Below are 25,463 nucleotides of genomic sequence, written 5' to 3' on the forward strand. Positions count from 1 at the left end.
TCCCGCGCCTGCGCCTGGAGGCTCTCGGCTTCCGCTTCCTCCGGTGTGTGGTCTGAGCTTCAACGCCACCTGACGGCTCCCGGGGTTCTGTTGCTAAGAAAACCTCGGTGAGATAGTTTTGTGTTTCAGACAGCACGTCACAACCTGTGTGCGCGACAGGTTTCTATTCAGCGGGTGGTGACCAGCCTTTACTAGGACATGGCGAGCAGGACCCTTGCCGTCCTAGTCCTCGCGAAGCTACCCGGTCCTCCCGGCCGCCCTCCCCGCAGGAGTGTCCTCCCCGGGGTGGAGGGAGAGGAGGGGGCCGCCCTCCCCGCAGGAGTGCCCCCCTCCCACAGTGAAGGGAGATGCAGGCCCTGGGGTGTCTGCGGCAGCCCCTGAATGGCCAGCTGTGTGTCAGCCAGCCCCCATACAGATTGCTGTCTCTCTTGATTAAAACTGGGGTAGGAGCCAGGAAGACTCCAGTAGAAGGTGATGGTAGCGAAGTGGGGTCACCGTGAATGCAAGCCGGGAAGTCTCCCAGTTCTTTTCTCCGTGGCAGGTAGAGCTTCTCGGGTCCAGTTTACCAGGGCGGTCTGCAGGTCTACCATCGATTTCAGAATACTGTTAGGCCATACAAGTTTATTCACACCAGGACATGAAGTTCACCTTTGGGGGCTTTTTGAGGAGGCCGTGTTGCCCAGAAATTTGCTGAATACGCACATAAGTCTCCCAGGGCCCGTTGTCTGGTCCTCAGTAATTCCTTCAGTGACTCCTGGGCCATGGAAACTTTGTCCAGCCCCAGGGTACCCCCTGCATGCTACTAGTCTAAAAAGTTTGGGTCCAAGTGAGCAGGCTTCAAGACATCCTGAATTGCCAAAATTCTGATGTGGTTCCTCGTAAAAATCAAGCTGTTCCTGTAACCGTTCTGGATTTATTTGACCACAGGACATTTGTTCCTAAGGCCAAGAAAGGATGTACAAAGTATACCTTCAGACTCGCAGACAATTCCCATTACGTTGGGATTTATTTGACCACAGGACATTTGTTCCTAAGGCCAAGAAAGGATGTACAAAGTATACCTTCAGACTCGCAGACAATTCCCATTACGTTGACCTACATGCTGAGTGGACCCTGTTCAGGCTCATCCCACAGAAAATTGAACCTCCAGTCCTGGGACCTAGGTTCCTAAAGTGCAGAAAGGCCTTCACATTGGTCTGCAAGGCACTGGCTGTTAGCAGAGAAATCATGAGTAATCCGCCTTTCTGTACAACCATTGCTTAGTTTTGGCCCGTCTGCCCCTTCGTGTTTGTTGGCAAAATTTGTGGGTTTCTCTGGTTTTTGAAGATAGACTGATTATGGGGCGCCTGCGTGGCTCAGTGGTTAAGCGTCTGCCTTCGGCCCAGGGCGTGATCCCAGGGTCCTGGAATCGAGCCCTGCATCGGGCTCCCTGTTTCGCGGGGAGTCTTCTCCCTCTCCCACTCCCCCTGCTTGTGTTCCCTCTCTCGCTGTCTTTGTCAAATAAATAAATAAAATCATTTTTAAAAAATGAAAGTAGACTGATTATGATGTGACCACTCCCAAACCAGGCTAATTGTACTATCTTTACTTTGACTTTTAGCTTTAGCTCTTGAATAGAAAGAAGTATTTTTGAAGACTCCACTTTAAGAATGATCAAACTGCGGCTATCAAATTGTCTCCAACTACGTAAGTAAAGCAAATTTTAATTTGTATGATTTGGGCTTATTTTTCCTTTTCTGCACATCACCTGTAAGTTCCCCGCCTCTAGATTATTCTAAAAGCACACTGATCTTTTATGCCTTTTAATTTTATCTGTCGTGAGAATATTAAGGCTTTCACCCTACTGTCTGCTTGCTTCTAAACCTGCTACTATTCATTTCCAACTGAAGCAAATTGGGTATTGACTCAACTTTTGTCAGGCATTATAGTTGTGAATAAAAACTCAATGACTCATCTCCCAAAAATGAAATAGAATCGTTTGAGAAAATATAGCATAGACGACGTGAGAGTTCATCATGCGTGGTAAAATTATGTTCAACGAACAAGCTGTGTCACGTACACGGGTCATGTACTGCGAGGGAAAATGTGTTTCTTGCTGTGAGTTGTGCCAAGAAGTTTGAAAGTCATTGCAAAAAGGCTTTCTAAAGACTTTCCAGCTCTAGGATTCTGTAATTGTGTTGCAACTCCAAATCATTCATTTAAAAAAAGATGTATCGTACGCCAGCTTTCACCCCTGTGCCCCCAGAGCACCAGCCATGGGTCCCTGGCATGGCCTTAGCAACGGTACCGTGACACGGGGGTAACGGCCTCCAGGGTAGCGAGGAGCATGACCAGGACCTCAGGTGATCCACAGCCGCTGTGCGGTGATAGGGAAGCACGGTCTGTATTGGCGACAAAGCGATAGTTCTGCTCATACTTCCGCGGTTTGTTGCTTACGTTCATAATCACAGGAAGTGTTAAATTCTAGTTAGAGGATAAGGAAAAGAAAGGTGTAATCATCCACCAATTCTCACGGATCCCCTGAACACCTGTTGCAGAGTAGACTGGAGAGAGTTGCTGGGGTGACTGGCATTTAAATGTCTGCAATGAGGCGTGGTCTCGCAGGTCAGGAGGGAACAAAAGGGTATGAGAATAAAACCAAGTGAAAATCCAAGCTAATTGTGAAATAATTAGCTTAGCGCAGATCCCCGGAGGCCGTTTTGGGAGGCCCATCTCGAAGGCCTGCAAGTGGGATGGAGCTGTTCCCAGAGTGGCCAGCTGCCTTTCTAACCAGCCTGGACCCAGAGGGAGTCCGCAGCAGGCACAGTGTCCGGAACCTACCCCGAGACAGCTCTCCTCTCCCCTCAGAGTCACAGGTCTTAGCATCTCAGAAGGAGAAGGAGCTTTCCCGATCTATCCCACATCTATCTCCCTCTACATAACCCCATTATAAGGTCATCCAGCCTCTGCTTGCACACCTCCAAAGACAGGGAGCTCACCACCTCATTGGGCGGAAGAGCAGCCTTCGCTCTAGTTCCAGGAAGCCTTAGTTGACTTCCTAGAAAACAGAGGGGTCCGTGGGTGTGGCGTAGGGCGCAGGGGAAGGTCCTACTTTCTGCTCAGAACAGGCAGAGGGTGGGGGAACTCCATGGGCTGTGTGTCTGCCCTGTGTGGGGCACTCCGTGGCCCTCCTCAGAACCCGGTCTGGCAGAGCCTGATGTCAGGAACCCCACCCTCGTCCCCATGTTCCTCCCGGGCGCCCCCCGCCCCGAGGCTGATCTCCCACCCCACCCCTCCCCAGGCTATGGTATCTCACTGACGCCCCTGCTCTAGGGCCTCCACCCTTCCCTCTGCCCCGAGGCTCCCACTCTCGGAGGGACCTGCACCTCCTTCCGTGCTCCTTGCCCCCGTGGACAGGCTCCCAGGCCCTACTTGTTTTGGGGTGGGCACACAGGGGTTAACGCAGGCTCTAGCGACAGGGCTCCTGGGCCTGCTCTTGGCTGCTGCACTCCACAGCCTAACCTGGGCCTTGTTTCCTCACCCCTAAAATGGGGATAATGTGATGATAGTACCTTCCTTTTAGGGCTGATACGGGGAAATCAATGCTGTTGTTTTTCTGGGAAGTCCTAAACGCACAGCCTACCTTTGGGGAAGGCCCTGAAAGCCCAGAGTCTCCTTCCTTCACTGGCTCCCTGAACACCTAAGGGCACATGCATCTAAAGCCCGGGCGACCCTGGGCCTCATCGGGAAATGACCTACTCTGGGTGCTTCCTCTCAAGGAAGCTTCTAGAAAGTGATGGGGATTCTCTCCTTTAAAGCAGTGACCCCACAGACCTATCATTGAAATTTTTTTATGATGCACCCTGATATGTGTACGTTATTTATAAATTATGTATGTACTATTCCGCTAATATATGTATTATATCATAAAAGAAATACAAAACATAGGATTTAGAAAGGATGAGATAAAAGTAAATATGATCTGAAGGTCTGATATTGTCTTCCCGTACACCAGTGGACGGTCTTGCCCACGTCAGAGACCCCAGCGTCTCCACATTTTTGTTCTGGTTTTAAACATTCAGAGAGTTACGGCCGACCAAGCCCTGCGCTGAGAGGCTCACGTGTGCAGAGTACCCGTGATGCTCAACCTTCTGCCTTAATCCACAGGGATCCCTCCCTGGTCGGGACTGAGGGGAAGGAGCCCGACCCTGAGGGAGCAAAGTGACTTCTCCAGGGTCACTGGGCCAGCAGGTTGCACTGTGAGGTTGAAACCCAGGCTACTGGCTCTCTCTTGTTCCACTCCTAGTCCCAGTGTGTTGGGAGAGGGGAAGGTGGGGAGCAGGAGGTCCCAGGAAGGGAAGGTGTGGCCGGGGTAGCACAGGACTGCTCTGGGGCTGGGGTGGGGCCCCGTCACTCCTTCTCCAGCTGGTCTGGGGAGGCTGAGCTGGGAAGCCCCCCCCTCACCCCTGCTGACAGACCCCCATCTGGGGAACACAGGCCCAGGCAGCCTGCGCCTTTACTGCTGCTGACCAGGGGGTGGCAGTCGCTGCCTGCCCTCGGCCACTTGGCAGTCCCTGCCCTCCGCAGCTCCAGCAGAGTCCCGAGAGTCATTACGGCACCCCAGGCAAGGGCCTCTCAGGCCTAACTCCCCTCACCTAGCGAACGGGGGTCAAAATACCAGCACCTGAACTGCTGGTTGTTTCAGTGTGGTTCCCAGCATCACCTGGAAGCTTGTTCAGAATGAAACATGCTCGGGCTCCCCACAGAGCTGGGAGTGGGCCCCGCCCCGTGATGGTGATGCGGCCTCGGGTGAGAGCCGCTGCTCTCCACCAAGCCAGGAGACGGAGAAGGAGAGCCAGGCGCCAGCAAGGGTGGTGGCCCAGCCCCTGCGGTGGTGCAACAGCCCCCACAAAGCTAGGAGCACGGAGGATGCCAACCCCACGTGGTGTGAAGCCCTGGAGACCCAGCTGTGGGTCTCCCCCCTGTGAGCCCTGCAGGTGCTAGCAGGGAGATCCCCCAAGGGAGTTAGGGGGCGGGGGGCAGCAGAGGCCCTTGCACTATCCATGCACACCTGGCCGAAGGCCTGTAGCCTCTGGCATGGCCTGGGCAATGCTCTTCCTTGCACGTACAGTGATTCAGGGTGGACCCCCCAGTGCCTCGTTGGATTCGATTCCCCAGCTCCCGGCCAGGGTGTGGCTGTCACCTCCTGCTGCCGTTGTCCCCCGGCCTGGTCTGTGTGGAGCCAACCTGGGGGCTCACAAAGGTGTCCCATGGAACCCCTGCCCGCAAGGAGTTTGCAGTGACTCTTGCCAGGACTCTGGACCCTCCTCCCCAGGGGTCAGCCTTCCGGTCAGAGAGGCCTGTCTGACTCCCCCTATATCAGAAGCTGGGCAATTCCATTACCCCACGTTGTGGGAGAGAAACGTTGGCCCAGGGAGAGCATGAGGTGAATGCAGAGGGTGTAACAAGGCCGTGCAGAGTGGGGACAGGAGCCCAGGCCCTTAGTGCCCGTGCAGCCGCCCCTCTGCCCGAGGGCGGAGCGCCCCTCCACCAGCCTGCAGTGCCTACACCCCTGGAAAGCAGGCAGGAGTGGACTCCCCCGCGCTGCGGACTGAGTCAACGGCCCAGCCAAGCCGCAGTGCAGCTGGAGGAGACAGGCCATTCCGGGGAAGTACAGGTCCTGCTATAGCCGCCCGCACCGTCGGGCGTCGTCGGCATTTACCTGCTGACCTAGGAAGCAGCAAAGGCAGGCTACGAACAGCTGCTGAGGAAACCCTCTGTGGGAGGGTGAGAACAAGGAGGGAGGCTTGGCCTGACGGGGCAGGAACAGGGTGGGGAGGCCGTGAGCCAGCACAGGGGCGGGTCGAGGGGTCCACCTGCATGATGAGAGGCTCAGAGGAGGAGCAGGGTCCCCTCCCTGTGTTGGGAAGTGTTCAATAACAGGCTTTGAGGGAGAGAAGCCAAACCCGGCTGACAGCACTCCCTGATTTCTATGGTGTCGACGCGGCTCCTGGGGGCAGGTTGGCGCACGGCCGGAATCTGGTACAGTCAGTATGCAGTGTGTGTGCCGCTCCAGCACCCCCAGTGGTGCCGGCACATTCTGGGGCTCTCAGCCTCGGCCCAGCGTGCATAGGGTGAGCACACCCTGCAGTGTCCATCCCGGAGGCTGCCCGGAAGCGGTGTCCTCTGGGGAGAGCTACAGATGGTGGCATCCAGGGTGTGTGTGTGTGTGTGTGTGTGTGTGTGTGTAAGGGACTGCGAAAGCACTGGGAACACAGGGGCTCTCGTTTATAGAGTTGGGGGGGCCAGGACTGAGAGCGAGGTGAGGACAGATCCAGGGAAACTGCTCCCCTCCGTGGTATCCAGATCCTGTGGACGTTAGCCGCGCAGACCCCTAGGGTACAGGCAGAGTCGCCCCCCTTCCCAGCGTGCGTTCAGAGCCCACCATCCGGGTGCGGCCCCGCCGCTCTGGCCTCTGGGTTCTCCCTGTAGCCAGGCCCATCTCCCTGACGCACTGCCCACAAATCCCGGTGTCACTGTGCCCTGCTGGGCCACGTAGGGATCCTGAGGCCCAGCTGCCTTGCGGCTCCTTCTGCACCTTCCCCGCGGGTCCTGGACACAGGACTAGATGTGCCCAGCCACAAGCCTAACAAGGGCACCGGGCTCCGTAACCTGAGCCCAGCGCCTGTCCCCGTGCTCGGAGACGTCTGTGATGACCAGGCTGACAACAGGGTGGGGGGCACCACTGAAGGAGGGGCTGAGGGTGCCTGTGGTGGGGAGGGACTGGCAGTGGGTTTCAGGGAGTCCTGCTGGCAGGTGGACCAGGAAGCCCCGGATGGGGACACACACTGACCCTTTGGCACCGCGCCTCTCTCTGGGGCCTGGGCCTGCTGGCTGGTGGGCCGCCCACTCTGGAGCCTCCCTGACCTGCCCTTCTGGCCAGAACTGGCCTCGGGAAGTCTGTCCCTACTCGTTCCTGGCCCCTCTCGCCCGCGTCTAAGCCAGAGCAGTGCCCAGAGGCAGCCTGGGATAGGGACGTGCCCTCTGTGTCCGGCCGGGCCCTGACCGCGGCTCAGCCACTTCTGAGAGACTCTCATATTCTCATCTGTGAGACAGATGCGGCTCCCTGGTTGTTAAGATGAAATGAATAAGGTGCGGGTGCCACGTGGCACCGTGCGTGGCTCCGGAAGTCTCCATAAGCGACTGGAATCAGCAGTTCTTGTCTCAAGCTTTCATTTTGCTGAGAGGGAAACCAAGGTCCAAAGAGAGGGCTGGCTGACCCGAGACCCCGCGGGGGCGACAGAGGGGGTATGCGCTGCCCCCACGCCCTGGCCCTGTGCACAGTCCTCTGCCCCCCTTCCTGCCCCATGCAGGTCCCCGGGCCTTTGGGGAGTGGGCAGCTCTGACTGGCACCCCACGCTCTGCTCCTGCCTCAGTGGCTGCGTCAAGGGAGGAGTCCGGGCCCTGGGCTGGCTGGGGGGGACGGGCTGGGGCGGGCGCAGGGGGGCACGAGGTCTTGTCCATGGAGTGAGGGGTAAGGAAACCCGAGTTCCAGCAGCGGCTCCTGCACCTTGCGGGGAGCGGGGAGCAGGGCACAGCTGTCCCCGGGACTCTGTGTCCTTGGTCACACATCCGTGGACCCTCCGTGGCGACGTGCAAGGGCTCGGAGCCCGGGCCGGGCAGGAGGAACTCCGGCCCCTCCTTGGGCCAGGCCTCTGGGGATGCGGCTGCTGCCCCGCACGGCCGCCTCGGTAGACCCCTTGTCAGTTAATTTAGCAGCTCGGTGTCCGGGGCAAGTGGTCTTTGAGAGGCGTAATATATCGCGTCAGAGATGAGTTATGGGGCTCTCCGCGGGGCTGCGGTCATGCCTCCCCTCCCCAGGCCCTCCCCCAGAGGCTGGCTTTGTCATTAGCCCCTGTGTTTGCATGTCATTGCCCCCCGCCCCAGGGCAGTGGGTGGCCACAGGGGACTCATTGGAGGCCCATTATCGGTGCTGGTTGTGAGGGATGATGTGGGGTGATGGGGCAGACCCATCTGCACACACATCAGGCCCTTTGTCTCAGGCTGGTGGGGAAGATGAATGAGGCTTGTCTAGGCTGTGCTGCCCAGGGGTCATCAGGGACTGGGGATGGACCTTGGGGACCGGGGACTCACCTCGGGCTGGGTGTTGGGTAGAAAGTAGACTGCACTTACCTCTGTGGACAGAACCAGATCAAACAGATTTGAGTGAGACAGCTGACGGGGGCCGAAACAAGGAGGAAACCCCACAATGCAGTACAAGTCAGTTTCTGCTCGCCCGTGCAGGGCGTCCCCCCCACCCCCACGAGGCTGATGAAGTCTGTGCAGCTGGCGGTTCCCTCTGTGTTCAGCCCAGGCTGGCGGAGCTCTCAGACCAGCTGGCGCAGACGCCTCACTCTGTGGTAGGGAAACTGAGGCATGCCCAAGGTCGCTGCAGGAATCAGCAGCTGGCCCGGATGTGATGAACTCACAAACACCTCCAGTCTATTGGGGCACGACTCCAAGACAAGGTTGTGGGAGCAGAGACAGCAGAAGAGGTTCCTGCCCACCTCTGCGCTGGAGGGGCTGCGCCCGAGGGCGGGCTGCTCTGTGCGTGCATGGGCCGTCTTGTTCCACAGATTTGGACAGAGCCAGCCGCATGACGGTGAGGGCCAGAGCCAGGGGAGCTGCGGGGGAGGCCTGCGGCCGGGGAGCTGCTACATGTGGGTGGGGACCTCACCAGGCAGTTGCCGACCTTCCATGTTTCCCCATGGACGCAGAGCACAGTCCTGACCCCTTGGCCTGGTGCCTGAGGCCCGCTGTGGCCCACCTACCACACCCACCCAGACACTGGAGACCATTCCTCGGGACTCACGGCACAGTGCTCTGGCGCTGACCCCTGGGGATTCTGCCCTGATTCTGAAAGTCCCCCTTCTCACGTGTCTCCTCCCACTGGATCGCGTGCCCACACCTGGGTCCCCAGTCCCCATGCCAGGGGAGGCACCCAGTGAACGAAGGAAGGAAGGAAGGAAGGAAGGAAGGAAGGAAGGAAGGAAGGAAGGAAACCACAAAAGGCCCGACACCGTGGAAAAGTATTTCGGGCATACTTGCCAAGGGCCTTCCCCTGGCCCTCCCCTGTGTCCTAGTCATCCCATTCCTGGGACAGTTTCTTAAGGAAGTGATCCAAAACACAAGGAAAAGGCTTCAGAGACACACACATGCATGCCAGCGCCCTCATACCGTGAGGAGTGGGCCAGTCCTAAGCGTCCAGTAGAAGGACACACATGGCCCCTGGTGATGCAGCCGTCCACACAGGGGGTGCAACCCGGAGGGCGAGCGCGGAGGGAGGAGACAGGTGCCGTGTTCCGGGGTGGCCCGATGTTGCGTGAGCGCCCTGGGTTTGAGGGGCCAGATCTCTACGGGCCATGGTCCCACAGCGGCCTGAGACGCTGCTCTGCTGGTTTATTCCTCTGCCAGTTTCCATGGTTTTAAAATACTGCAGCTGTAAGATCATGTTTTCTACCTGGTGGGACCGTTTCTCCTCCCTGTCCTTCCTTCGCAGAGCTGTCGTGCCTGTCCTGGTCTGCTGAGTCTTCCCTATAAATCATAGAGCCAACTTGCCAGTCTCCTGCTGGCGTCTGGGTTGGGCTTGAAGTGACGGAGTTTGCTGAGAGAGAACCGATAGCTCTGGAACACTGAGGCATCTCTGTATCGGTTTTGGAGATTGAGGAGAGAGCAGCGTGAGCACCATTGGCGGCCTGGCTGCTGCCGATTCTCTTGAAGGGAGGGAAGAAGGTGGTGCATGACTGCACGTGTCTGACCGCGTCGAAGTGGTCTGGGGGCCCAGATGGGGACATTAATGATGCAAACAGTGGGTTTATTTTCTGTTCTCCATTTTCTATTTCTTCTGTAAAATATTTTAATTTTTAAAATACGTAGACCTATTTTTAAGGAGTGGGACATTGACAAAGCATGGGGGAGACCCGGCTGCGGAGGGAAGCTGGCTGTGTCCCACCGGGAGAGGCTGGGGGGCTGGTGACAGGGGTCTTGGGGAGGGGGCGAGGCCCCCGGCGGCAACGCTGTGCAGGGGAAGGCGGATGAAGGGGGGCTTCTCGCAGGCAGTGCCCCTGGCCCTCAGCAGCTTGGGCTCCGGGGGCGCCCCTGGGTGCAGGCAGCATGCGCGCGTGAGGGGTCCAGTCCCGCCTGGGAATCTCCATCAGGGAGCTGAGAAACCCATCTGGGCCCGAGTGACCTGGGGCCCTAAGGGGATGTGCTTGCTGGAGGGTCTCTGGCGAACTCCCCGACGGCCGCTAGGGGGTGAGGGACGAGAGGTCCAGGTGAGTGAACGACAGACACTGGGAGATATGAAGTAGCTTGTGGGTTCCTGACGGCTTCCAGCCCCCCCACAAATCACACCCCGGACTTGTGGCCGGGATCCGAGCCCCCAGGTCAGGCTGGCCCCTTTCCAAAGGGGGCCCCGCGGGTAACCCGCAGGACGGCAGCTGTTTTCAGCCTAACAACCCTGGTGTTCCCATCCCTCCTCCCTCCCAACCTTGCAAACACTGGATCGAGGGAGGGACGGGCTAGTCCCCACACAGTTTGGAGGGGAGGCTGAGGCTGCCTGAGAGGGGAAGTGACCTGCCCAAAGCCATGTGGCAGGAGAGCCACGCAGCCCACATCCCTCCGGGTGCCCCCAGGCTCCGGCCCGGCCCCACCGCATTCTGCAGTTCTGAGGTGGTTGGGACAATAAAGACATTTCCAAAGCGGACTTTGTTCTCCCATCACAACCCCCACCCCGCTCCGAGGGTGAAGCCTCCGGACAGGACATGGATACGTCAGGGCAGAGACAAGATGGATGGGTCATCGGTAATGAGCTAGTCCGAGTCCCCCTCACGGGCGGGGGGTGGGGGGCTGTAATGACCACTGGGCCCAGGGTCCCTGAAGATGGGCAGCCCCACCCGCCATCCTTCATCTGTGCCCCTCAGAGTGACTGTGGCGGGACCTCCACCCCACCACACACGGTGCCCTCGCCCGTCTCTGGGGCACCTGTGCCAGGGGGCAGACCCACCAGAGCTTCGTCAGGACCAAGCCGAAGGCAGAAGCAGTGGAGGTGGCATTTCCGGGAGGGGGGGGGAAGGGGTCAGTGCGGCCCAGAGAACTCCAGTTTGGGTGGAGGCAGGAACCCCATCCTGAGCGCCTCCCTCCCCTTGTGAAGCCGCAGAACCTCCTACCTTCACGTTTTTGCTTCTTTCCGCCCTGGGGAAGGTGGGGCACACGGGCAGACCCAAAGCCTGAGACAAAGGCCCCTGACCACCCTGAGCCCCTGCCCCACCCCGGGAGAGGGGGATAGATAAGGACCCTGCTTAGCTGCCTCCCACCAGAGTCCGGCTCCCGAGAAGCTGCATCGATCGGGAGGGGGCTCAGCGCTCCGCCTGCACCTCTCCTTCTCCCCCTCTGCCCTCCCACCCCCTTCTCAGGGCGCCCTCGCTCCTGGGCCTGAGGAACAGGGCAGACAAAGGCCAGGGGAGGGAGGGACAGTGCAGCCCCTGGGACGGCTGTGACACAGGCCAGCATGTGTGTGCAACCAGCCTGAGAACCGCCTGCAGAATCCTAGTGCCTCCTTGTGGCTCACTGGGCATCACTGCGGTCTGCTCTGTGCTGCATCCTGGGCTGGGCACCGGGCCCTGGGGCTGCTCGCGGCCGGCCCACGGGGAGGAGAGCCGTGTGTGTAAATAGGATGAGCTCTCTCAGAGCAGTCAGACAAGGGCCGCGGGGGCCAGAGGCAAGGGTCAGGGAAGCTTCCGGAGCTGGGGGGTTTGCCCTGCACAGGGCAGGGAGAGCAGCACAAAGTGCACGTGTGGACGGGCGAATGGCTTTGGGGGGAGGTGAGGTGAGGTGGGACGCAGGAGCCCAGATCGCAAAGGCCCCCGGGTACCAGGCCCGATTCTGACGCTGGGGCGCTGCAGAGGGGTGTTAGTTGGGAGTAGGGGTGCTCGTGGAGAATGGGGATGAGGCCCAGTGGGGCAGCAGCTTCTGGGACCCGGGGGAAGGCCTGTTTGGCAGGGAAGGCCCATCCACTCCCCGGAGCCAGGTCCTGTGTGCTGGACGGTGCCCCCCAAGGTTGGCCTGCCTGGGCCCTAGTGGGCAGCAGGGGCAGCCAGAGCGCCATGCCAGACCCCCAAGATGGAGGCCGTGCCCAGACAGCCAGCTGCCCCTGCTGCCCACTGTGCGACCACCAGCCTTGGCTGCCACACCCGGTGAATCCAGCGCGGCTGGTGGAGCCGTGCCCCCCGTGGTTCCCATCGTGATGACCACCCAACAAACTGGGGACAGGGCCGAGGGAATGAAATGGTTCACTTCCAAACTCTGCTGCCGAGGAAGGCCCTGGCTGAGCGTCAGCAGGCCCACAGTGCCCACTTCCACGGCTTGTAGGCAAATCCCGCTCCCTCTTGGGGCGTCGGGCTCAGGTCTGCACCGCGAGAGTCCGTCCTCCCAGCCCTGACCCAGCCACATCCTCAGCCGTGCGGAGAGCTTCGTGACTCTCTGAACCCTGTGAGGTGCTCCTGTACGCGCAAGACAGGAGCTAACGCTGAGGCCCGATGACCCGGCCACGGTCAGCACGCCCACGACAGAGCCTGGTCTCCCGCTCTGTCATCTGACCCGTTCGCAGCGCGGCTATCTGCCTCGTTCGCACTGGTGGGAAGGTGCTCACAATCGCCCCGTTTGCTTGTGCGTATTTGTTTCCAGGTGGGGCTGGGGAGAGTCACGCCTCCCCTTGGGGTCCTTCCCTGCTCCCCAGAACAGCCAGCCTGGCAGGCCTCTGCTCCCGGGGGCCACTCCACAAAGGCCCGTCAGCCAACTGCCGGTCCCCACATTGTGGCCTGTGAGTTCCTTCTGGGGGTCTGTGGAAGGGAAGGTGGGTGGTGACCAGGCCCAGGGCCCCCTGGGATGAGGCCGCATCCTGCATGGGCGCCTGGCCGCGGGCAGCTGTGGGAGGGGGCACGCTGCCCGACGGCGAGCTCAGCCTGGAGATGCTGGCAGGCGGAGGGGGGCTGGGAATGCTCAGCTGAGGTAACAATATGGCCCATGAATCATATTTACAAACACTCCAGTGAGCAGGAGAGGGACGTTAATTAAATATTCACGTCCTGCGAGCCTCAGGGAGCCGTGTGGATGGGGACATGATTGCACGCGGCAGGAAGCACGGTGCTGCCGGAATGCGGGGCTGCCATGGGGCTCCTTCAGCAGCCTGGCAGGTCTTATTATGGTGATTAATTTCGCGTTATCAGCACTAATGCAATCACCATCATAGGCCAGGAAAGCCCTCTTCATCACTCACAACCCGGGCTGGGGCGGCCGCAGAGCAAGAGGGGGCACCAAGCTTGTCGCCGGGGGGAGGAGGGGGGAGAAGCCAGTCAGTGCCCCAGCTCTCCTGCTCGGAGGCCTTCCTGGGAGGGGCCGTATGGTCTGAGGACCCAGCCGGGCGGAGGCCCCTCAGGTGGGGCTTCCAGGGCTCACCCAGCTGCCTCATTGATTGGGAAAAGAGAATAGAAGCTCCCGGACATCTGGGAAGGCTGGGGCAGCTGGAGGAGCCTGGGGGCTTCTGGAGACCCACATGCCCCACATCCGTCAATCTCGTCAATCTCGATTACGGAGGGCCACCGCAGCATTGTCCTGGCAACGCCGGGCTGGGGGATGAGGGAGAAGGAGGCGGGCGTTGCTCTCGGCTGAAAGGCCGTGAATCCGGCGATGGTGATTGAGCACCCGTGACGGGCAGGCATTGTGCTGGGCCCACACGTGCCGCAGGAGGGGCAGCAAGAGACGATTGATCAGGGATGAATGGGCGTCTCTTTCTTTATGGACTTTCAAAGGCACCATTTGGCATCCTGAGCAGGGCGATCGATGAGAGGCAGCTGACCCCCCCACCGTGGCCACCTCCAGGCAGCAGGTGGATGGGCCCACGTGGGGGACGGCCAGAGGGCCTCTCCAGCGCCCGCTCTGCACGGTGAGCCGGGCTGGGGGCCCTTCCCGGAGCAGGGCTGTTGGCCATCAATTTACCCTCTTCTTTTGCACTGAAAGGGAAGCTGGAACAGTTGCCGTGTTTCCTGATAAATTATAACCAGCGGCTCCCCAGCCTTGCAGCCCAGAGCATCCCGGCACTTGTGTAAATCAGACTAATGAGAGCTGAGGCTGTCATGTTTGAGAGCAGGCCTTCATTCGGCACACCTTCACCAAGCGCTCGCTAGGTGCCCAGCCTGTGCTGACTGGAATACAGACGGAATGTGGTCCTGGCCTGCGGAAGGTCCCTGGGCCGTGAGACCGGCAGACACGCTCACACCAGTGCTCACGAAAGGCAGGGCTCCCTGCTGGACAGAGTCTGGACCCTGGAAGGAGCACCGCCACGTCCTGTGTGGCTTTGGGCCCGAGCCTCAGCCACTCTGAGTTTTGGTTCCTTTACCCGAAAAGGAACCACAAGGACACCTACCTTGCAGGATGGGTGTAAGGATTAAAGGACCCTGCAGTGCAGGGCCCAGCCCTGTGCCGGCCCCAGGATGGGGGGACAATAGACAGTGAGTTCCCTCTTTCTCCTCTGCTCCCGCTGCCTGCGGTGAGACCACCCTGGACCGTGGGAGGCAGAGGATGGATGCTGGACTGCACCAGGTGGACAGGGAAGGACATGCCAGCAGGGGATGAGGGGTCCGTCCGACTTTGAGAATGAGGGCTGGGGAAGAGCAGGGGTTGTAAGAGCAGGTGGTGTGGGGAGACACAGGGACACTGGGGCAGGAGGGAGACAGAAGATGGGCTCACAGAGGTTGCACGGTGCTGAGGGAAGGGCTGGAAATTTGCCCGCCATGCAGAGCTCAGAGAGAGGGCTGGTCCCTGCTCTTCCTGCAGGGGGGGGGGGGGGGCTGGGACACAGAATGCTCAGGGCTGGGCCTGGCCTACAGAGACAGAGCGGCTGGTCTGTCTAACGCAAGCTTTGGGGATGTGCCTCAGCAGGAGGGGCTGGCCCAGCAGCAAGCCCATGGCAGGGACAGGCAGGACCAGACAAGCCACCCGGGGAAGGGGCCAGTGTCCATTCATCCCCTCAGACACAGGCTCACAGGCAGGGGATTCAGGAACACACAGAGAGACAGCCACACAGACAGAACACCACGGATGCACTGGTTCAAACACACAGTGGACACGTGCACAGTCGACAGACAGACGGGCAGGAAGCCCGTTCAGGAAGCACCGTCATGGGGCATGACCACCCGGGCACTCAGACTACACGGGGCACAGGGGGACCAGCTCAGCCCGGTTTGTCCAGGACTTTCTCACTTTACCTCGGGACGTCCCGTGTCCTGGAAACCCACTCAGTCCCAGGCAAACGGGGACAGTTGGTGACCCTAAGTCAGAGACACACACAGACCCACATGGGCAGACACCGTGAGCCACACACAGAGCAGAGACACAGCCCACCTCGCACAAACACACACCCAGACACACGCGCACACACACCCACAAACACGAAAGGCCACAACTTAAACCACTGAAACAAGGGCCAACAGACTCTAGAAAGAACAAAAGCAGCCACTGAGTCAGTGGGCTACTGGGACGTGGCTGCTGCTCTGATGCCACGGAGGTGCTTCGGGGGCTGGGGGAGGAGGGGCGAGCGGACGTGGCCGGCCCCACGCGGGATGTCCGCCCAGCTCCAGCCCAGCTCTGTGGGCTAACGTGCTGCACGGCTGACCCGAGCGGGGCGCTCTGCACACCGCTCACCCAGGGATGCTGACGACGCCTCCATCTTCTCGGCACGCGGGGACAGAGGGAGTAGCTGCGTGGGAGGCACCAGGCACACAGGGCCGAACAGCTGATACACCTGGCCCCAAGGGATTCAGAGAAGGAAACCCAGACCCGTGCGTAAACGTCCACACCAGGTGCACGGCACGATGTCCTGAGTGCATGGCTACACTCACCTGGGCGTCACCCCGAACAGGACACAACGCAGGGACGTCTGCCTGACTCAGGCACTGCCCTTCACAGTAGACACGCCTGCACATCGTCTCGTGCGATCCTCCAGAGCCACGTGAGGCCAACAAGCATCACGGTCACCTCCAGTTCCCAGACGCAGAAGCCAGGCTCAGAGAGGCTGAGCGTCTGGCCCAAAGTCACACAGCGAGGTCTCTGGCCTTGGTCCCGAGGTCTGCAGAGCCCAAGTTCCTTCCCCGACACTCCCTTACTTCCTACCGTCTCAACTACTTAGTGGGAGACAGTGGTGAGCAGTCTGTAAGTCCGTGGAAGCTCTGACCTTGGAGCCCTGCAGGCTCCCACCAGCGATCACGTTGACCAACGGCCACAGCGGGCGCAGTGGGGGCAGGGGAGACAAGCCAGTGCGGTAGCGGGGTCCTGCTTGCACTGCCTCTGCTGGTCTCCAGGAAGGACTGGCTTCCCTTCTGCCTCCTGGAGAGTCGGCCGGTCCGCAGAGTCAGCGGCAGCCGGACTGCCTCTCCCGAGGTTCCTCAGAACTGATGTGTCTCAGGGCGCCTGGATGCCTCGGTCAGGGAGCCTGCGACTCTCGGTCTCAGGGTTGTGAGTTCGAGCCCCATGTTGGATGTAGAGATTGCTTAAACATAAAATCTTAAAAAAGAAAAAAAAGTAATTGGACATGGATTTCACAACAGGGACTCCGAGTCAGCCCGATGCTTTTGGACCATGGCCCCTTTCAAGACTTTGAGCAAGAAAGCTTTCCAGGGGGGACCCCGACAGCCACCTGCAGGTCCCGGCTTCCAAGTCCCTCCTAGGCCTTAAATGGACTAGACCGCCTACTCCGAGGACTAGAGCTGTTCTCAGCTCACCCAAACAGGGCTCTGATCTTGCTGTCGGGGACCATCTGCAGGGCCCCGGCCCGGGCGGCCAGGTCATTCTGGGACTTTGTCTGGATCCCCCACCCCCCGCCCCCACTGCCACGGCTCTAGTTTTGTTATTTGTTACACAGTTTTTTGATAGGACAGGGAGTTGGTGTAAACGCCTACAGCAGGCCAGCGGGTCCCAAATTTGGCTGCATGTTATCATAGCCTGGACGTCCAAGCCACAGCCTAGAGTAATGATGTGGGCATCTCGGGGGGCAGTGCCCAGACATCAGATTCACCTGCATCCTCAGATCCCAGCGTGCGGCCCCCCTCGAGAACGAGGGCTTCTCACACTCCAACGGGTACAGATGCCCTGTGGGTCTTGTTAGAATGCACATTCTGACTTGTCAGCTCAGGCTGGAGCCTGGGAGTCTGCATTTCCAGTAAGCTCCCAGGGGACCCCGTCAGTCAGGGGGTCCCTTCCAGCCCAGCCCCCCTTCAGACCTTCTTCCCTTCCTCCCAAGGATTGACTGTGGTTCTCCAGGGCTCAACAAGATGGGGTTCCTGCCGCCAGCCCACCAGCCAGGCCTGCGGGGTCCTTCCACGCTCCTGCAGCGCCTCTGTGAGCCAGGCTGTGCCCGGGCTGGCTGCCCGGGGGCGGGGGGCAGACACACAGGCGAGGGGACAGAGCCTTCGCCGCTGGGCTGCCGGGACAGTCTCACCATCTGGGGGCTCAGACGACAGAAATGCACCAACTCACAGTTCTGGAGGCGAGAACTCCAAAATCAGAGGTCGCAGGGCTGGCTCCTGCTGAGGGCTGGGAAGGAAGGCTCTTCCCGGGCTTCTCCCCGTGGCGTGCAGTGTCCGCGGCATGCGGATGGCCGTCTTCTCCCCATGTGTCTTCATGTCGTCTTGCCTCTGTGCGTGTGTGTCCCCAAATTTCCGTCTTTAAAAGAACACCAGTCACATTGGGTCAGGTTCCACCCTAAGAGCCCCTATCGGACTTCAGCACATAGACTTAGGGACACAATGAAACCCGTAAAAGGTGGTCATATGGGGAGTCAGCCCCAAGTCACTCCATCATTTGGGTTTTCACAAGGAGCCAGGAATCTGGATTTTTCCACACTTGGCAGAGTCTTCCGTTTTAGAGGTACGCCGCACCCCTGCCTGCCATGCCTGACCTTGGGCGGCCCACCCTCCTGTCCCACAGCAGCAGCGGCAGGGTCCCGCACTCCCCGTGACGCCCCCAGGCTGGCTCCCAGCTTCAGACAGGACGCCCCCCTTCACTTACCCTTGCCTTTCAAGCCGCCGCGTCTGTGCTCCTGCTTTCCTTCTGTCTGGACTGTCTACCCGGCAAACTCCAGGCCTTCAGGCTTCAGCTTAAGCGTGGTCCCTTCTCTGAAGCCCCCCACCTGCCCCTGGCACAGTCCTTCCGTCCTGCTCCTGAATCTCGGGGAGCACCCCTCTGTCACGGGGCCTGCTTCCCATGGTCAGGGCCGGCTTGCTTCTGTCTTCCCTCTGTCTCTACTCCGTGGCACCGTGGGATTTGGTACTCCGTGGCACCATGGGATTTGGTACTCCGTGGCACCGTGGGATTTGGTACTCCGTGGCACCATGGGATTTTGGTACTCCGTGGCACTGTGGGATTTTTGGTATTCCGTGGCACCGTGGGATTTTTGGTACTCCGTGGCACCATGGGATTTGGGTGCTCCGTGGCACCATGGGATTTGGGTGCTCCGTGGCACCGTGGGATTTTGTTACTCCGTGGCACCGTGGGATTTGGTACTCCGTGGCACCGTGGGATTTTGGTACTCCGTGGCACTGTGGGATTTTTGGTATTCGTGGCACCGTGGGATTTTTGGTACTCCGTGGCACTGTGGGATTTGGTACTCCGTGGCACCGTGGGATTTTGGTACTCTGTGGCACTGTGGGATTTGGGAGCCAGCCTCATTCCTCCGCTCTTAGGAGCCTCAGATTCTGCACTGAGACAATCATGGATTCAAATCCTGGCTTCTTGACCTCGAGCAAGTCACCTAACCTCTCATCCCCACTTTCCAAGTCTGTAAAGCGGGTATAATAACAAACCCTGCAGAGTTGGTGTGAGAATTAGGTGCTTCATAAATATGCGTGAATGAGAGCAGCAGCCACTCCAAGAGGAAGCCGGAGCTCCACGTGGGCTGCCGGACGGGCCAGGAGTGAGCTGAGGGCAGGTGCTCACGGGCGACGACCAGACAGCCCTTGGTGCTCCCGTGCACGAATCCCATTCACGCGTACAGCAGGCCCGGTGGTGCTTTCGTTTCGTCTGGGGGCAGAGAGATAGCCCCGGCCCAGGAGGCTGAGGTTCACGGTGCTTGTGACTCCCTCCGCAGTGCACGGCCCCTCGGCCCCTCAGTGGCGACCCGGGGCAGATGGGCAGGGCTCGGGGCCCCACCCTGCTCCACTGCTTGGCCAGGGGCCAGGAACCCCCTCAGGCTGCTAAGCCAGCCGAGGGGGGTAAGGGACCACCTCTGGGGCTGGCCCTCCTGGGCTCCCCCCAGATCTGTGTCCGCGGGCTGAGTGACCCTGGACACGTTCTACCCTGTGCTTTGGCTCCCTCCTCCAGGACCAGTGCCACTCCCAGGACAGTGGTCAGGTACGAACGGAATACTCGCTCCCATGCTGGTTTTTAGTAAAAGCTCAGGAAATGGACTTGCATTCATTCTGTGGGACTCCATGGTCCCCAGGACCCCTTCAGCCCTGGTGATGCCTACCCCCTGACTCCCAGTCCAGTGCTCCTTCCACTCCATTAACCTAGAAGAAACTCACCCAGCAGGGCACATGGGCCCCACCCCCAGGCTTCCTGAGGCATCAGCTTTCCTTTGTCCTGTTCTGCTGACTCCCAGATTGTCCCAGCACAGGGGCCCCAGCCCCCACCACACAGAGCTGTCCTGAAGACCCCCACTGGGACCCTCTCCAGAGCCCCCAGCTTGCGGGGACTGAACTCTGACCCCCATTCTTCCAGCGTCAATTTGGCCTGCCTTAGGGCGTGGGGCGGGCCAGCCAGAGGCCCCTGGGAAGCTGAGGCTCTGGCCTGCCTCCAGGCAAAAGCAGCAAAGCTCAGCAGAAATGCGGGGGACAGGGACACCGGTCAGTGGCCTGGGAGGAGCTGGGCAACATGGGGTCTGCAAAGGCAGGAGCTGCCAGCCCGAGAACAAAGGGGTCTTGGAGAAAGGGTCCGAGAGAGGGCCCGGGCCCCAGCTCCTGCTTCTGAGAAATCTGCCTTGGGGAGGAAACACCAGGGATCGGCCACACCCCCCAGGCAACTGCAGCCAGCTGATGACAGCCCACCGGGCTTGGACTCTGGGATTCCTGCATCCCAAGGTGCGGTGTCCGTGTCCACAGAGGGCCCCTCGCAGATTTGCCCCACTGGAGCCCAGAGGCCCTTTCCCCCTGGCCCGCTGCGGAAACCCTGTTCACCCTTCAGAGCCCTGCTAAGTGTAATGTCTCCTCTCGGGGAGGTTCAGCTGTCCTCCCCGGGGCCCCTGAAGTGCCTCCCTCCCCGCTTCACCGCACTTACTGCATGGTCCCAAACTTTATCTTCCCCACCAGCCATGTGTCCCAGGGCCATGTCTGCTCACCTCTGAACTCCATGCCCGGCCCACAGTATCTCTCCAAGGACACCAGGCCAGCGACAGGGATCCTCTATCCCACAGTCTTTCTGCTCCAGAGATTTTGAAGATCGATGTTTCCAACCAAAACAGAAAGGGGATCCTGACTGTAAGCACATGCGTATGAGTGTGCCGCAGCACACAGGGCACCTGGAGAATGTTCTGGAACCCACAGACGTGACATGGACACGTGCAGCTGTGATCTCCCAAGAAGTCTCCTCTGCCTACCCGCCGTGCCACCTGAGCCTCCTTGGGCCAAGCAGTAAGGACCCAGGGAGTGGTCCCCCCATGCAGGGCACGGCCAACCTCTGAGACCACGTGTCAGCAGAATTCCATTCGGCCCCCCAAGCCCCTGTCATCGGCCTCCTGTGCCCACCAGAGCTCCACTCTGAAGCCTGAGGTGCCCCCCAAATCCAAACGTTGTGACCCAGGTTTCCCCACAGCTTTGTCCCATGCCAGGCTGTCTCTCTACCCCCTGAGTCCCTACTCTGGCCAGCTGGCTCCCTCATCCTGCACGAAGCCTTCCAGAATGCTCTCTCCTGTTGTTGCCCTAAGTCTCACAGTCTGCACAGGTCCGTCTGTCCGTCCCCATGAACCTCAGAGCTGTCGTATCCAAGGTGGAGCTCAGCAGCCTTCCCTGAAAATGCCTACCTCTGTCAGGGCGAGTGGCCACAGCCTCGGCCTCCATGCGGCCTCTAGCTGGAACCCCAGCAGCATGGCTCCCCTTCTGTCCCGTAGCTGGCCCCCTGGCCCCCGGCCAAAGCGGGCTCTGCAGGAGGCTGCACAGGGCCCAGACAGGCCGCACACCGATGTGCCTCAGCATCCCTCCTCCTGCTCAGTGCCAGTGTCTTCACCTCTGCCTGCCTCCCTGCCGCCCTGGGATACGCGCTCTTAACCTCCGGGGAGCAGGCCTGGAGCCCCACCCCGGGTCCAGGCTGCCCCACTGGCAGCTGTCCTCTGCGTCCCCCTGCATGGGCTCACCAGTCCATCCTGCCTGCCCACCTGCATGCTGCGTGCTGGGGTCCGAGCTGCGGGTGGGGAGCGCACCCCACGGCAGAGCTGGAGCGCCTGGGGCCCTGTGCAGCCCCACCCACCTCTCCTGTGCCCGGAGGGACTCTGCCGAGGCTCTGCCAAGGACCCCACCTTGCACCCCTCCTTGGCCTCCACAGAGGCCCGTCTCCTAGTGGCCAGGGAAATGACCCGACTCAGACAGGAGCCCCCAGCTTTGGTTCCCCGGCCCCCTGCCCCCGCCCGCTCCCCTTTGCCAGCTGCACCCATCTTCTACTTCTCCTGCATCTGCCTTCAGAGACAGTAAACGCCGAATCTCTTCCCCCCAAATGCCAACAGACAAACCCCCGGCTAGTCCTTTGGATACCATGTCGCCTCCTACCTTCCACTCTCTCCTCTCCCCTACACCGCCATGCTTTTTGAAAGAAGAGTCTACTTTCTCTGCTTCCTTTTTCACTCTTTCCATTCTGAACTCGACCCACTAGCCCGCTTCCAGACCCCACCACTAGGAAACAGCTCTGGCTGCAGTCCCCAAGACTGTCTTGCTGCTCACTCTAGGGGACATTTGGTGGCCCTTGCCTCCAGGAGCCTCTTGGAGCAGTTGGGTCTGTTGGCCCGTCCCTCCTTTTGTGAAACGCAGTGCCCCTGGGTGCTAGGAGGATGTCACACTCTGGTTTCTCTCCCACACTCTCTCTCCTTCGGCTCTCCCCTGCTCTGTCTGATTCGCCACCATGGCCTTCTGCTCTCCCCGAGCTGTGTCCTGTCCCCGGTGATCTCCTGCACACTCGTGTCTTCACCTGCCCCCTGCACACGATGACGCCCATCTCGGTACAGACCTCTCTCCCGAACTCCAGGACCGCACTGGCCCCTGGGTCCTGGACGCCCCAGACAATGCAGACCCAGCACATCCCAAACAGACCTCGCCTCCTGCCCCTGTGCTCCCCATAGCAGCAAATGAGACAAAGTGCACAACCCAGACAGAGGGAGTCACCCCGGGCTCTCGTCCCCTCTTCCCCTCCCTGCAGGGGCAGCGGTCATGTGATAATGTTGGGCCACCTGGACGTACAAGGAGAATCACCTGGAAAGCTCGCCAAACACAGCTTCCTGGGCCCTACCCCTGACTTACTGAATCCAAACCTCCAGGGCTGGCACCTGGGAATCTGAATTTCTGGAAGGCTCCCCCATGTTGCTGTGATGCCTGGCGTTCAGCAACCCCGGTTCTTCCCACACTGTTTGCCTGTACTGGGTGTCAACTTCCTCCCGGCTCCCCCAGCCTCCCCCACTTCAACTATGCACTCCAGCCACGCGGAGCGACACATGGTCCCCCAAATACACGCACTGTTTCACAGCTCCTGTCTTTCCACACGTGGTTCTTTCTGATCACATCCCCCCACCCCCGATGGGCTCTCAGTGTCAACCCAGGCCAGGCCGACGGGCTGCCTCTCGGGCACGATCAGCCCATGCAGCAACCACGGACGTGGTAGGTTCCCCGCTGGTTAAACAGTAGACCCTCAGGACAGGACCTGGCTCTTCAGTGGTCACCACCCCCAGAGCCGAGCGCAGTTCCCAGCTCAGAAAGGTGGTGGACAGGAGAATAAAACAGAAGAAAGGCGGATGGCGGGGGGCTCAGAGGATGCCAGCGACTCCACCCACCTGTTTGGCGGCCCAGGCCACGAGCTAGATCTCTACCCAGCAGGGGCCTTGCCGCGGATCCCGGGGCTAGGTCCACAGAAGCGCCGAGGTGATGGTGTTCTTGCTGCCCTCTTCACTCTGGGTTCCCCCCCTATAAGAAGCCAGGCCAGTGGCGGGAGCTTGCCCTCCCCTCCGTGTGCCCCCAGATGAGGTCTGGGGCTTCTAAGAAGTCCTGGCCACCTCCAAGCTTCATGAGTGAGCACAGTGGGCTTGCAAGGACCCCAGGACTGCCTCACACGCAGATATGGAACTGACCCCGCCCTCCCCATTCCTGGCCCCTGCTCCCAAGCTTGGCGTGTGAGGACAGTGCCCCACTGCCTTCCTGTCAGGGCAGCCCCACTGGAGGGTGGACCCCCTTCACCTGGCCCTCTTGCCCCGTCCCTCTAGTTCTCTCACCATGATTCCCTCCTTCCTCCTCTCCTTGCCCCCTCTGCCCACCCACTGCCTCTGCTGCAAGACCTGCCAGGCACGCGGACGCCTTATCCACAGCCCTCTGACTGTTCCCACGGGCTGTCCCTGTGGTCCTGACTCCCCACTCTGCTGACCTCCAGCCTCTCCCCAGCCCCGGTCTTAAGATGGCAGAAGCCTTGCTGGGGAGCACTGTTGGCTGAGGGGGGAGGCTTGCAGAGCTGGCTGGCATCCCTGTTTTGCCCCTCACCAGAGATATGTCTGACCCTCTGTGAAGTGAGTTTGAGTCCGTAGCAGGCCTGTCCCCTGCCTCCCACAAGCAGGCTCAGCTACGGAATTTGTGGAACCCCCTGCAAAATGAAAATGCAAGACACGTTGTTGAAAAATGATTAAGAATTTCAAGATGGCAAGAGCAGAGCGTGGAACCAAGCACCAGGCCTCTCTGCGCGCGTGGGCCTGTGGGACGGCTCAGGTCTCACACCGATAAGGCCAGCCGCGCCCACATCTCTTGCCAGCTGGACATGGTCTCTCCCCCTCTCTTATCCTCAGCTGCTTTCTAAGACAGCTCCTCAGGGCCCCAGGGCAGGAGCCCAGCCCCAGCCCCCTCCAGACGCCCAGAGCCCTGTTCAGCAGGCTGTCAGCATGGATTCCTGCAGCCCTGTGGGGGTCTTCCCCTCACATGTCCTCATGTCCTGGGGCGGCAGAGCACTCATTTCCTTCTCAAACTGATGCTCACTCACTGAGCCCCACCTGGCCGGGCTTGAGCAAGAGAGGACACGTTGACGAATACTCAGCCATTGCTCTGTAGGAGCTCAGTTCATAGCAGGATTAATACTTGAGCAAGAGCAAAACCAAACACGGATCCTGCGGGTTCAGAGAAAAATAATCATTACTGATTAGGAAACTGAGTATCACAAAGGGGACGGCATAAAGATGGACTTTGATGAACAGGCGAGATTTTAGGAACCCGGACAGGAAAGGGGCATTCCAGGGAGAGAGCACGGCATGGGCAGAGGCTGGAGGTGGGACATGCGTGGCTGGTTCTAGAACCCTGAGTTGTGCAGCTTGGCTAAGGCAGAGGGATGATGGCACAGTGCACAGGGACTGGAAGGAAAGCTTGGGGTCAGCCATGGAGACTCACAGGGCAGCGGTGAAGTGTGTGTATCCTCTTGCTGGAGACACCGAAGGGGGCTTTAAGCATGGTGCGCGCTTGGGAGCAATGGGAGAAAGAAGGAGACTGCCTTTTCAGAGTGCAGAGCCACACTTCTCCGGACGGCGGGCTGCTCCCACCCGGGTTCCAGCCCTGGCACCGCAGTCCTGAGGCTGTGAGGCCTCCGCGGCCTCCTGCCCCGCGCACGCCAAGCGAGGGCCCACCATCCCGCGAGCCCCTGGGTTCCGAAGCAGAGCCCAGGCGGGGGTCGTGGGGCTGGGGCTTTCCCGCCACTCGCTCGCACTGGCCCTGAGCCAGTGTGTGGGGGGGGGGGGTGCGGAATAGGATCCTGCACTGGGCTGGGGGTAAACCGTCTGCGCACGCCCGGAGGGCACGACCCGGAGTGGGGAGAGCGCGGCTCCCAACGTGGACGGCCCCACCACCCACTGTATTTTAACTTTCTATTACAGTTCTTCTCAAACATACGCCAAAGTAGAGAGAATGGTGCAGTGCTCCCCACGTCCCCACCGCCCCGCTTTCACAGTTGCCCCCTCCGGGCCAGTGCCGGATCGCCTGGCCCTCCCCCAGGGCCCCCAGCTGTAGAAAAGCCGGCGCCGGGCGCGCAGCGCGGAGGCCCGGGTGCGAACGGCGGCGGGGGGCACGGCGGGGAGGGGAGCGGAGCTCGCGGGGAGGGCCGCGGGGGGCGGAGGCGGGGCGGGGGCGGGGCGCGGGGCGGGGCGGGGCGGGGCG

The 25,463-nt window shown here is 60.3% G+C and overlaps 1 long non-coding RNA gene across 1 annotated transcript; it reads left to right on the forward strand.

Annotated features, from left to right (window-relative positions):
• Positions 1–14: 14 nt before the first annotated feature.
• On the forward strand, positions 15–25,344 carry LOC113263800 (uncharacterized). Its single transcript, XR_003319399.4, has 3 exons — positions 15–107; positions 1,601–1,686; positions 25,184–25,344. It is a non-coding gene; the product is annotated as an uncharacterized LOC113263800 (long non-coding RNA).
• Positions 25,345–25,463: the final 119 nt, after the last annotated feature.

This window comes from Ursus arctos, unplaced genomic scaffold, assembly GCF_023065955.2.
Source record: "Ursus arctos isolate Adak ecotype North America unplaced genomic scaffold, UrsArc2.0 scaffold_28, whole genome shotgun sequence".
In the NCBI taxonomy this organism is placed as follows: domain Eukaryota; kingdom Metazoa; phylum Chordata; class Mammalia; order Carnivora; family Ursidae; genus Ursus; species Ursus arctos.